The sequence below is a fragment of the Sparus aurata genome, chromosome 18, assembly GCF_900880675.1.
Source record: "Sparus aurata chromosome 18, fSpaAur1.1, whole genome shotgun sequence".
Taxonomy (NCBI): domain Eukaryota; kingdom Metazoa; phylum Chordata; class Actinopteri; order Spariformes; family Sparidae; genus Sparus; species Sparus aurata.
Genome location: NC_044204.1, coordinates 14,606,614 through 14,621,205, shown reverse-complemented (window position 1 = coordinate 14,621,205; position 14,592 = coordinate 14,606,614). Strand labels below are relative to the sequence as shown.

The window sequence follows — 14,592 nt, the reverse complement described above, 5'->3', positions numbered from 1 at the left end:
AACTTAGTGATTATTATAGGCTTCTAACTAACTTCTGAGTAAAGTCGTGGCGAGACAATTAACTAATCAATTATACCGTTATGATAAACATTATGTGTTAAACCATATAGTCTATGGTGTAAATGTAAGTGTTTTCTAAGCTTTTATTTCTGTGATTAACTAACTTCCACTTGAAAGTTCCGGTATGGATTGGATAAATGGCGGCTTTTATTTTGGTTTTATTTTAGTGATTGACCAACTTCCTGTTGGGACTTCCGGTATGGATTGGATAAATGGCTGCACCCTTGTTGGCCATCTTGACTGCAGATGGGTACTCTTGGAGGAATTTTTTGTAGGCTATTATATTTTGTTTCATATACACCATATGTTGATTTATTTAACACCAAGTTAAATGAGTATAATGAGTATAAGTAGTTGCTAAAGCTACTTTTTTTAGCAGTAGTTTTACAAACCACATTTCTCGAGGAGTAGAAATGCAGATTGTTAAAACTACTGCCAGGCTGAACTACATGTAGTTTTACAAGCTACGCTTGCAAAGTAGCTTCCCCACTGCATATACAGTGTTAATATTTAATGGGCCCTGGGCCACTCTGCACTGAAAAAATTGGGCCTCAAGGTCGAAAAGGTTAAGAACCCCTGCTTTAGACCATTGACATATAGATCGTCTAAATAGGGCCCTGGGTTTGTTAACAGTTAAAACTCAATCTGATGGAATGTATACATGCAGGAGTAATGCGACTATCAATTGAATAATCTGGGTGCTTTACTTCAACTATGAGAAATCCGATCCGGTCCGATTTTAATCAGACTGAGGTGTATACATGCATCTTAAAAATCCGGTCATAGTCGGACTAACACAGTAATTCGGTTTTCTTAAGTGTCATGTAAACGCACTGACTGTCACACATTTCATTTTTTGGGCTGGGTTTGGTAAGATTGTAGAAACAAGCAAGAGCATGAACAAGAATATCAACACACACTGCCTGACTACACAGACACCAAGAGCTCTTGCTAGCCAGATGGCTAGTTTGCTTCATTCGATATGTTCTCTCATGCTTTTACTTCAAAAAAAAAAAAAAAAAAAAAAAACTCTGCTAAATGCCAAAATCATGTTAACAAGAGTAAAATGGCAGTCATGAACGTACCTTTGTCCAAAGAGACTACTCGTTGCTTCTGTTGCTAGGAGATGTTTAAGCAGCTAGCCTGCTATAGTCAACAGGCTTTTAAATTTTTTAACTCTTAAGTCAAACAAAAAACAAATATTCAAATCTCCGATATGCCACAATCATGTAGGCAGTAACAAAAATAGCTGTCACAAACATGCCTCAATCTGAAAAAGGCTATCCAGCGCGACAGTTGCTTCTTGCTGTAGGTGTGCGATTCGTGCTAACGTTAGCCACTAAAGAAGTGTGTTGCTGCCACAGTGGCTCTTTTATTGGACTCAGGAGCTGTGTGCTTTGTGCAACTCCCTTAGTGGCTGAACACAAGTGTTACCAACACTGTTGCTCACACTTTATTAGGCTCAGAGGCAATGTGCTTTGTGCCACTGAGTTAACAAGCGGGTTTCTGCCTGGTTTCTTGCTAACATGTAAAAAAAAACATGAATTCCAAATTAACATGTGTGCAGCTGTTCACAACTCACTTCTCTTATCTATTTAGCTGTTAAAAAGGGTAATTTGCAGATTATAATGCAACTACTGAAATAGCACTCCAACAGTTCTCAGCTCCTGCTAAGATTTAGTTCACTGTGAGCCGAATTGTAAACTACAAAAGACACTTACCTGCATTTGAAGTGACAGCACGAACAACCTACCACAGCCCATTGAGTGCTTCAGCTGTTTGCCTCGTCACGTTCTGTGTTTTTACCCTTAAGGTAAACTGGCAAGTCAGGAAGCAGCAGGAATAGGTCGGACAGTCTGCCGTAGACCTGGGGAGAAAGCTGAGTGCACACAGTGACTCATAATTAATGAGGTGCAGCTGGTGAGGCAGGAAGCAGGTCAGAGGGACTGACGAGGTAATGAGCCACAGGCGCACAGGGATCACACTGTGGGCCCCTGGTGGACAGGTGAGGAATGGCAAACGGAACAATAAACACTCACAGAGGCTGTGCTACATCCGGTGGTGGTGGTCGCCTATATAAGGGGCCATCCACACCAGATAATGAGGGGAGAAGGGACTTTAAAATCCCCCAAAACACCAATGTTGACTGGTGACTTAACCCTCTGAGGTTGATTGACACGCCGGCACGTCAAAATCACGTGACCAATTTAAGATGACGTAGCAGCGAGACAGAGCCTCTATGAGTCTCTGTTCTGACTCTATATGTTAGAGCAACCTTCAAACTATATGCCAGTTTTTAAATCATGTTGATAGGCCAAGTAAAACCGGATTTACGATGTATTATGTACGCCACACTTTTTAGCTAACGTTGCCGTCACGTATGCTGCGCGTTTGGTGCAGGAAGAGACGGTAAAGAGATCGGGCTTTCCTCACGAATGTGTCGACAAGCAGGAAGTGCAAGCAAAAAAACACTTTCCTATTGGTGGAAAAAGGCACCACACCAGCCAATCACAAAATTGCATGGCAGACCACGTGATTTGGTTGCTGAGGGCGGGGGGTGAAGATTTGGAAGGGACGGGGCGGAAAAGTGAAAGCAGCAGTGCTGGTCTCAGGGGCAGTGACAGAGATCGCGAGTTGGGAGATTTGTGACATTTAGCGTGTTTGGAGTGCATAGTTAGTGTGTTATGTAGTGTTTAGTGTAGTGTGTTTAAAGTGTAGTGGAGTCGTTTTTTTGTTCACAATGAGGAGACCGATGAATTTGGAGCAGGCAGTGCAGCTTTTCATTGAGCTGGAGGAGCTCAGGCAGACCTGAGCCTTAGGCGTTGCCTGCATCTAAATGTAAATAGCAGAGGTGGGAGTGAGTCACATACGTGCAAGTCATAAGCAAGTCTCAAGTCTTAACCTTCAAGTCTCAAGCAAGTCCCAAGTTAACTGTGATGAAAATAAAGCAAGTCAAGTCATTGCTATTACTCATGCAAGTCAAGTCGAGTCATGGCTAAGGCCAAGCAAGTCACAAGAAGTTACATCACACAAAATTCTGATATACAAGTTTCCTAATTTAAATCAGTAAATAGACTTAGTGGTCATGAAAAGGCTGAATTTTATTTTCAACATCAAACATTAACTCCACTACACCTGTTATTTTTCTACTTAACTGTTTTTTGTGCACAAAAAGTATTGCATCAAAGCTAAATGCAACTAAATAGTGCATGAAGTAAAAAAGTTAAATAAAAAATATATAACCTAAAGTGTAAATGACTCACATCAATCCCTGAAAAATGTAGTCAGACTTTTCAAGTATAATGGTTTTTGTATGTCACTAAAAGGCATTCCTCAAACATAGCTTACTTTAAAAAAACATACTATTCATCTTATTTTAAACACTGACTTTTCTGCAATACTGTCACTTAGTGGAAAGAGTGACTAGAATCTGCAACCTATTAACAAAATAAAGGCTCAGGTGGCCGTATAGAGTCAATCTACACAAGCTGTAGAAGATAATTTGCCACACGTGGCATGGGAACAACAGAATTTTTCATAAGTGCTCACTCTTTGAATCTCTATGGAAATATCTCTTCAACTTTTCTGTAACGCCAAACACTTTATACATCTATATGGACAAGACTGCTTAATTAGATTATTGTCTTTAACAATCATGGAGAAAAATTGGAGGATACTGCTAGCAATCCTGCTGCCTAGAAACAGGCAACTTACAATGCACTGCATTTGCAAAAAATTAAATATGACAGTACTTGGTCACTTAATTGTGAGCGATGGGGTCGCATTATAACCCTGCCATGGCTGAACACACGTTCAACAGGTGCACTTGATGCAGGGACTACCATAGCTCTTACTGCAACCTTGAACAAAGAGGGGAGGGTGTGCTGGTTCAGGGCCCAAAACTGAAGGCAGCTCTGTCCATCACAAATGTCCAAATAGTTAGTCAGCTGAAGATGGGGATTTGAACTTGAATCAGTCCTCTGTTATTTGCGGTATGCTGAGAACAGCCCAGACTGACTCTGTGGCTCTGCCATTGTGATTTGATCCTCATCAGTGGTTTGGGGGATCTTGCATGCCTCTTTGAGAATCAAATCTGATAAACAAGAAAAAATGGTAATCAGAAAGTGCATTCATGTGTTTAACTGTTGGAATACAGTATTCAACATCGAACTGGGTTATTACAAACCGCCATGTCATGACAATCTATATGAACATATTGAAAATGTCTTTTATAGCCTATTACTTCTACAGTCTGACATTAACTTACATTACCACTAAAAACATTCCATACCTTTTATCATCGCGAACACAGCCTCCGTCTCGTTTTTAGGGGCCAGAACATCGTGGGTAAACCACATACTGCCAAAGGAAGGATCCAGCACAGCAGCTTTAAGGTATAGAGGGTCAGAGAACAGCAAGGTTCCTCCATCACTCTGGTCATCTTCCATCCTCACATTTACAAAGATTCCTCTGAATCGTCTTTTGAGTGATCCTTGCAAGCTACGGACCAAGCCACCCAAGTAGTGCACTCTCGCTTTAAGATTTTCCAGATGGTGATTAAGAGAAAGGACACAGGGTACCACAGCACTTATGGTCACAGTTTTTTTCTCCTTGTGTAAGCTCTGTTGCTTCTCCAAATGGTTCAAGGACATCCACAAGTTCTTTAATCTGATTCCACTCTCTAGCTGTGAATACTGTCTCTTTGTGTCCCCCATCTTCAAGAATTTTACACAGTTTGAGGTGGTCACAGTTGTTCACTGACTTCAGTTGTCTCAGAGTGGAATTCCAGCGTGTAATGACAGAGGCAGGGATTCCACGTTGGCCAAACTCCTCCTCAAATTTCTCCTTGAAAGTGGTGCTTGTGTGGAGCAAGGAGCTCAACCTGGAAGCTTTGGAGAGAGCTGCACTGACCAACTTAGTCTCTTTTAGGCCATCTCCTACCAACTGAAGAGTATGAGCAAAACATTGAAGTCTTGTCTGGGTTTTTGCGCTCAAGGAGTTTTCAACCCTGTCTTGCCCTTCCACTGTCAGGTCATCCCAAATGTCAGGATCATCAAGGTCATCATCTTCTTCTCCCTGCCCTGGAAAACTTGTAGTGAATGCTTTTTTCATGTTTGCAGCACTGTCACAGATGATGTGGTCAATCTTTTTCTTGATCTGGTACTCTTCACATATTTGCTCAAACTCTTCACAAATCCTTTCCCCTGTATGGGAACCCTTAAAGCGGTTACACGCAAGCAACTGGGACTTCAACTGAAGATAATCGTCTTCGATACTGACCCAATGTGCTGTGACTCCAAGAAAGCCTCTCATCCTGCGATCCGACCATATGTCTACAGTCACTGACACATGATCTGCCCCTGCGAGTTCACTTTTTAGCTTTGTTTGCCTTTCTGCCACCACACATTGAAGCTTTGAAGTAATTGTTCTGCGACTCACTGGAGAGTACTTGTTGTCCACTACTGACAAAAAGTTATGAAAGCTTTGATTTTCAATGATGGACAGTGGCATGTTGCAATTTATAATGAGGTCTGACAGGATGGAATGTGTAATGGCTTTCTGCTGGGGGTGGTTGCAGTCATATAACTGCACTTTTGTTGATTTAATGTATTGGGAGGCTGGCTGGGATCAGACGTCCCTTTTGAATGAATGTATTCTTCGTATCTGTAGACACAATAAACTAAAGAGGGTGGTTAGTCAATATTATGACGTAATTGCTTAGTTTTATCAACTTTAGATTTATTTTTTTAAACCCATGAGTACAAGAATAGTTGATTAATATCAACCCTGGAACTGCACCATACTGCACATCCTGACAGCTGAGAATATTACTCTCAGGTATTGTTCCCCCTCTATAAAAGGAGGCTGAAAATTACAGGACGTTTGTTCTGTCCTGAAATGTGTGTTTCTCTTCTATAAAACACATTCTACATCTCGGAGGCGACGTCTTTACACATAGGGCCCTTCTCTTTTCAAACGGGGCAGAGCTCCGTGAGAAACAGTAGAAAAGACACAGACACAACACCTGAGGGAGAAGCAGGTCCGTTGCGGACGTGCACGAAAAAACACGGTGTCGTGTTGGGTTGTGAGCGTGCATAATGCGCGCCAATATTTAAAATAATGGCTTTGAGCGCACTGAAGACGCTATATCTGAAACTCACACATGCTTTAACGAAGACGGCAGCCAAAGTCACCCAGCCTTTGCTTTAGATAGTCATGAAAAACCCTGCGTTTAGCCATGAGCACACAGCTAAGCTCAGTTAGGTAACGTAACGTTAGTAGCGTTAGCTAACGGAGCTTAGCTAACGTGCCCACATTAAGCCCCCACTCCCCTCTTTTGCATTAACGTTTTGTGTTCTCACAATGCACAATCACTTTGAAGCCTAACATGGTTAAATAGCATCTAAAACGTCATAGCGTTAGCTAAAGTTAGCTAAAGACACACAGTCACCTACCTCTCTTTGTGGGTCCTTAAGTGACGTAAGAAATTGGACGTGGTTGTTGTTGTGTCACATATTTTAGAGCTGCATACTCTGCATACAGCTGTTCTCCTCTTTTCTTCGGTGACATAATCTTTAAATCCAAACTTCACGATTTTCGGAGCTCCCTCCATGCTGCTGCTCCTCTGATCTTGTCTGCCACTCTGGCACGCCTGCCAACTGACAGGCTTACACACACGCATGACACAGTGGCAGAGGGCAAAGTAACGTCTCAATATGCGCGAAAAAAAAAAAGAAAGAAAGAAAAGCCAAGACTTTTGAGTCATCTGTGTCAAGTCTAAGTCAAGTCTCAAGTTATGAATGCCAAGTCAAAGTCAAGTCAAGTCTTTCAACAGTCTTAGTCAAGTAAGTCTCAAGTCCTCAAATTTGCGACTCGAGTCTGACTCGAGTCAAGTCATGTGACTCGAGTCCCCCACCTCTGGTAAATAATCACATATAACTTTGCTAAATTTGTGCATAAGCTTTTGAAATGTACAAACAACAATTTATATTTGCATTATAAGTCATAAAAATGGTTCGTTGAGCATATTTGTGGTTTTCACAGTAAAAAAACTAACTTTTTCCTACTCTGATTTTATGTTTTTTTGTGATTTTAGGTCCATTGTGTTAATATAGTATGTGAAAATGAAAAAATAACTGTATAGTCACACATGTGAGGTTGTGGTGAAAATAATGACACCAAACAAGGCAAGGTAAATAGTTTTTAAGGTGAAATATAATAGTAAAATCAAAAATAGTCACAAACGGCCAATTATAGCCCAGACCCCAGAGGGTTAACTACTGTGTTGAGAAGCCCGCGGTGGAGAATGAATGAAAGAACAACATGAGACATTGTTAAAGTACACTTAACTTTTTCTAGTTTTCTTGCAGAAGTTTTTCATGCTGGCTTTCTAAATAAAACACAACATGCAGTAACGTCAGAAGCAGTTAATACAGCAATCACTGTGTGCGCCTGTCTCCATGGTGATGTATGTGTCTGTCGTACAAGGCAGAACGGCAGGTGAAAATAAAGTACAATATATTTAAATATAAGTTTGAGCACACATGAACAAAAAGACACACACAGCCAGAATCCCATATGAAAAAAGTGAGTTGGTCATTGCTGTTGAAGTGAAGGGGATTCCCTTTGAATCTGTGGAGGTTTGATTAACGAGCAGTAAATCATGGAGGTTGTGAAGGACAGCCTGTCATTCTGCCCTCTCAACAGCTGTGAGTGATGTCGCTGTCTCTCACTCCTATTCATGATGTTTACGACTCTGTCTGGTTTATTCTATCAAAGAGAGTTAAACAACCATTAGTCACATCTTTATTAATATGTCTTTCCCCATTCAAATAGATGTTGATGGAGGTTATCAGTCATCTAAATCATGGTACTTCTTCATGTGCTGTATCTTAGGCAACTGGACTTGTTCCAGTTTCTTGAAGACGTTCCACCTCTCATCCAAGACGCTTCATAAGTTCTAACTAACTGGAGGGCAGTTGCAGGCTTTTAAGTTCTGTGTGGGAGTGTCCTTACAGAGTTGTTAAGGACACAATGTGAGCTCTCTCTCTCTCTCTCTCTCTCTCTCTTATTTATTTATAAGAGCGATGCAATATTGTGTTGATGACATCATTTGCAGCCTGCGCAGTAGTGATCGGTCATCCAGACCCCGTCTGCTCAATCAGGATTCAATCATGACGTCATACCCCCTTTTTATAGCATCAACTCATCAAAAACAAACTTATATAAAATAACCATTTGAACGTATGCAAGTGTTATCTAAAATGACACAAACCATTCTTTGAGTTTTTCTTTTTCTTTCTTCTTACTAGTTTGTAGTTCTGCATATGTCACATCTGCTTACATGTAGGGGGAGGGACTTACTGTAGCCAGCCAGCAGGAAGTGATCTAGGCTTCACTCTTGAGGAGCTGTCTGGATGGAGATTGGAGCTTGTCCATCCGTCAATGGTCTCTTTTGTATTAACACTCTCTGTACCTATGTAATACTAGCACAGTCTCATTCCTAACTTGGCACGTGACATAGGCGATGTAGGTAATTTACCTGGTGAAAATTTGCCATTTAAGGGAGTTAAGTTGCTTGCGAAGTATAACTTAAAAACAACTCACTCTTGACGGGGAAAGTCCACCATTTGGTCTAACTCTAATCCTAAAACTAAAAATTAAGAACATGTTAACCCAGGAAGCAAAGGAATATAACAATAGAATCCCTTGAAAATAAAATTCTCAGCATAAGAAGTATTTCCTGTTATACCCTGTTCATAATTTAGTGCACTGGCACCCATAGTACTGCATGCACTGCATAGAGACCGTGCACAGGAATGAGACAGCCCAAAGAGAATGGGATTAGAGCCTGACATTCCATATTTCACTCTACTTTGCAAAAAACTCCGCCAAAGTAAGTAATTGAATCTTATATTCAATATCGAGATGTGATGTTTATGAAAGCAAGAGAAGGCCTCTGCCAGTGTGGCAAGATAATTCCATTTGTTTCCAATACTGCTGAGCTTGTTCTCTGGAAACAAGCACTGCAGTCTCACAAGCAAAAAAAAAAATAAAAAACAAATAAAGCACTCCATTCCATCTCTATCAAGAAAATTACAGTCAAAGTCAGAACATTCTTCATACACGTTGACTTGCATTTGCATCAAGTTAAAGTTAGTCACACACCATACGCAGATTCACTTCTTCAGGGACGCAAGAATTTTCCGTTTATTGTTTTTGTTCCGCGTACAGCACCAAGCGATCGCGTTCCCATCTATGTGTCAGGCAGGTGGCTTTGAATGTGCAGCCTGACTGTGGAATAATGAGAGACGCATTCATATTAATGCACCGTGGTGACTTAAAAGAAGACTTGAAAGGGAGTCGTGCTCTGCTCTTGCTTTTGAGTCTGCGTGGGCTCTGAGAAAGGTGTGTGTGTGGGAGGAGAGGTTGACTGTCAGTGACTGAGGATCTTACTTCAGTGTCCAGCCAGAGAGAGAGCAAGATACAAAGATACAGAGAGAGAGAGAGTGACAGAGAGAGAGAGAGAGAGAGAGAGAGAGAGAGAGAGAGAGAGAGAGAGAGAGAGAGAGTGGAGGCGTATAGAGAGGAGTGGGTGGAGGAAGAGGCCTTGAGAGGGATGGGAAGATGAATGCGGGGGAAGAGATAAACACAGGCAGGAAAAGATGGAAAGGAGTGGAGGTGCACCTCGGTACACATGAAGGATACTAGAGCTCCTCCGCTTATTGGCTATAAAGCCCCATGCGTCAGTGTTCAGTGGTTTTTACGAAAGCCTGGGTGGTAACATCAGCCTCTGGTGATTACAGGTCTGTGGCTGGAATGAAAGCTCACGACTGCACTGCACAAAAAATAAGTCAGTTTTTTATTTTACAGCCTAGTTTAACTGGTTTATTAGTTATGCCCTGAGGTGCACCGGAGAGTAAACATAATGTCTGGCAATTACAACCAGCGGTTTTGTCCTCTGTTCTGTCTTCAGGATTGCACAGAGCGACCATTAACCCGGGCTCTGCACATCCTACAGTGATCCCTCGAAATGTATGGTTGCCTTATTTTTTTCGTGTGTTTTGTGACAGCGTGCTCTCATTCGACATGTGCACCTGAGATACAGAATATAATGCCTTTCTCCTCCAGCATCAGCTTCGGAAGTGCTTGTCTCCACTGTCAAGTGCTACATCTGGTTAGACTTTGAAAATAAAGCTTTCTGCCAAATAATTGACTTATTATGACAGATTGCCATCAATGTTGTCAAATGGTCTCAATTTAGTTTGGGTTAGGCTCCAAAATGAGGCTACTTGGTTGGGTTTAGGGCAAGATCATTGGTTTAATATAACTTCAATTCCTCTTGTAACCTTCTGTAATATAAGCGATGCAACTCATGTCAATTTAAGTAGGCCACATATGTCACGTAAGGCATGTCTTTTGTGTATGTTAACTTACTTCTATAACTTAACTTGACTCTTGGTCACAAACTGGACATGAACAACAGTCTCCGATGGTAAATTCCAGTCTATGACTCATCCAACCACTTTTCTCCCTGTTTATACTACTGCACCAGAGGGGCCCTTCAAGAGGTGATGCTAGAGGGGAACTTAACTTAACACTGATATCCACCCATGTACAAAAAGTTTGACTGAGCCGGCAAGGGGCTGTGTAATAACACTCCCATCTTCCTCTGCGCTCCTCCTCCTCTCTGTATCTTCCTGTCTGCACTAAAGCCGAACCCCTCTGTGTAGAGATAACCATGGATGGTGTGTGGGAATGAGTCTGCAATTACAACAAGGAAATATATTAATTTATTGAACTGTAAAATCAATTGTTACAGTGCGTGGGGAAAAAAAACTGCAACTGCAATTATGTTGATGTTGAGCCAAAAGGGATTTTAGGGTCTGGGAACACTGATAAAGCATCGATCGCTTCTCTTTTTATTTCTCCGCTCATCTACTTTTCTCTTTCCTCTGTGGGCTTCCCTCGTTCTTTTGCCTCCTTCTGTCTCTGTTCATGTCCGTCTGTCCTGCCCTTTGTGGCTTCATTATTTGCAGCTATTGGCCGTGAGTGGTCACACAAGCAATATAAACATCAAGTGTTTGCTAATACTTAGTGTTGCTTTATGCAAATGAAATAATTAAAACTCGATATCTGTCATATGATCTTCTCCTCCCTTCCTTTCTTGTCTTATCTTCACTGTCTAACCTGCCCTAACACTGTTATTCTTACAGCTATTATAGAGGTCCCATTGTTAGACTTAGACTGAGCTTCTGTTTCATATTTTGGCCTTGCGTTTAATCACTGTCTCTTTGTGGTTTGCATCCCTTATTCTCCAGGGAAAATGAAGGTGCACTCATGCCAATGTTCTCCTTTGCCAAGCAAAGCTAGCTATTATCACTGCACACGAGGAGGGGATGTTATTGATCTGCTAACTTTGTTCCAAACCTCGGTAACAGATAGAATTTCTTTTGACCCAATGTATCATCAAAGAGAACAATGGAGAAAAATTATCTGTTCCTGTCTTTGCTTTTCTCTCTTCCAACTTTACGCTCATAAGTTCCACCAAGGTTATCGCCTGAAAAAGCTGCTTTCTGTACGGTTAGGCTGGCGACACTCGAGTGGGAGAGTATATAACTGGAAGGCTACTCAGAGAGCACAGGCCAAGGCCAATAGTCTATGGTCGTAACTAAATCTGCAAGCACAACATGTTTATATATATATATATATATATATATATATATATATACATATATATATATTGTAACGTGGTCGGTGCAGGGGAAGGTTATGGTCCTCTTTCAGTGGCGGTAGCTCCGGTTAGCTCAAACGACACGGCAGGCAACATATGGGATTTCCGCACATACTTTTATTCCACTGTAACTTACAGACCATACCAAGCCAGGTCGCTACGGCACTAGTTATCACACGCATACATGCCTTGACACACATAGGCTGAGGATCCTACACCTATACATCACAATATAAAATAAAATAAAAGGGTGGTCTTCACTCCGCTGGCGGCATTGCTACGCATGGTGGAGCGGAAGCAGCAGCTCTTCTTCTAGGTACAGGTTACATTATCCACTTAACAATATATATATATATATATATATATGTATATATATATATATATATATATATATATATATATATATATATATATATATATATATATATATATATATATATATATATATATATATATATACATACATGAAGCTGTTTGAATATCAACATACTGTATGGTTGTGCCTAGCCGAAGCCTCAATTTGTATGTGAGAAAGAATATAATTAGTTGCATGATATGTTTGTATTTGTATTTTCACTGCCTGGTGTTGTCACAAATATGGCAGTGTTACAGTTGCACCACCCCCAAGTGCTCCATAACACTGCTTTGTGTGTGAGCAACTACATTTCAATCCAGAGAGACTTAATATGAGCAAGGAAGTATCTACTGACATGTTCAATAAAGATGAAATTAGTATATAGTGTTTAGTAATTAGAGCCCATCCTGATGTTATTGAATTTTAAGGGGGAAATGAAGCTATGTGTGGTATAGGATCCCCCCTGATGGAGTATAGACACTGGTGGTGGTGAGATCTTAAAGGATGTGAGGGGGCGTGGGCAACAATTTTCATGAAAATAAGGCTAGTAGATTTTTCTGTAATCCTGTTGACACACAGACAAACATACCAACAAATAAGCTAGAATGGCACTCAGTAGAGCGCATACCTCCACCATGGCCTAGCAGTCCCCTTTAAGCAAGCCTAATCCATTATTAAAGCTACACTGATGATGATGCTACAGGGTCTTGTGATACGGTGAATGTTGGCTCTCAACACAACATTGTTGTGATGTGATGATTTTTGGTTGTAGTTAGCACCTACATTACTTCTGACAAATTGTTACAGACCTGGGACTTGTATTTACTACAGTGGTGTTGCACTGTAGGGGCACCAAATAGCGCAACATGCCAATTTCTACGTAATGTTGCTTTAATAAATACATATATAAATGGGCTAGATCAGGATTTTACTGAGATCTTTAATTGTACTCACTCGTAGATAACAGCCACACCTCATTGTTTTCGTCATCCATCCATCATTCCCTGAGAAATTTACGAAAATGTGGAATAGCGGCCTCTCCCACAATATTAAGACAATTACCAAATGTGATCTCCCTGTATCACTTTAATTTTTAAACTGCTTAATGTTGAAGTAAATAAGAAAAAATCCTGGATCAGTCCCTTTTCCATATCCACACCAGAAGTTAACAGGGTCTATTCTGGGCCGAGACTCCATCCAAGTTTTTTGTAAATCCGTTCAGTAGATTATTTGTAATTGTGCTGACAAACCCACCAACCAAACCAACAAATGGACACAGATGGAAAAAAAAAAGCAACTAAATACATAGAATCAGTGTGTTTAAATTATATTTGTATTTGTCACTGCATGGTCAACTTAGTTTTATCTACTTTGGATGATTTGGAGGAACAAAGCTGGTGCTCAAACAGCGAATTTGTCATCTCTGTAGTTTACAGAAAAGATTTGAACCTGTTGAGCAGAGAGTGTGTTAGTCAATAAAAACAGGTGTGCACTCTGTACACACAGGTGTACTGAATTTTTGTTCCTTTTTTATTTGATAGTGATGCAGTTTGCAACTGATGTGCTGCACAGATGTCATGGATATTGCATATTTTCAGCCCTGGTTAGGTTTTTAAATGTACAATGCAATGGAAATATTTAACTTTCAATGGTTTGTATCTTAAAACCACAATACACAAAATATGAGAATAGAATTAAATGCACATACCAGATTAGATCAACACACCTGATTCAAATGATCAGCTACCCATGAAGCTCCGCTGAAGCCGGATAGCGACCCAGTCTTTTGTATCCGGTGTATTGGGGCAGGGAGCATCTGTTGAACATACTGTGTTACCTAATATTTCCTGATGTTGTTAAAGGTTTGTTAAAAAAACAAACAAATAAATAGCAATGTATAGAATGATAATGAAGGGTTCCTACAACTAATTTTCATATATCATCCTTACAGATCTGTTGGAAATCACTCAGATTAAAGAAAAAAAAGCAAAGACAAAGTTTTAAATGTTACCCAAACTGTATGTTGTGTGATCCATCACAGTTCACAGACGGACGTCCCTGTTTTGACTTTGACCTTCTGTACTGGTGCAGTTGCTATGCAACAAGACATAACTGGCACAGGCTTACTATCATTTTTACCTCCAAATCAAGTGATTGGGCAAACTGCTGTAGTTGGACTATGAAAGAAGGCAGCTGTGGCTCAGGGGTAGAGCCAGCATCTTGCCATCGGAAGGTCGCTGGTTTGGATCTGCAGAGCTTTGTCTATTTCCTGTTGTTTCTCCTGCGTTGTCCCCTCCCTTCTTGTTGTATGTTCGTCTCCCTCTGTCTGTCAGTGTTATGTCTCAGGCTGGGCGTGGCTGACCTACATTCTGCTCATCAGCCAGACTCCTCTCACCTGCTGCTCCACACACCTGCGGTCCATCTGCACTGATCACCAGTTACC

General features: G+C 40.8%; 1 long non-coding RNA gene across 1 annotated transcript in view; it reads right to left on the bottom strand.

Moving 5' to 3' along the window:
- Nucleotides 1-14,233, bottom strand: part of LOC115569162 (uncharacterized) — a 34,401-nt gene extending 20,168 nt beyond the window's left edge. The window contains exons 1-2 of the long non-coding RNA XR_003981507.1: nt 14,161-14,233; nt 13,876-13,965 (exon numbers count right to left, since the gene is read on the bottom strand). This is a non-coding gene — a long non-coding RNA (uncharacterized LOC115569162). The remainder of the gene's footprint in view (nt 1-13,875; nt 13,966-14,160) is intronic.
- Between the last annotated feature and the right edge of the window lie 359 nt (nt 14,234-14,592).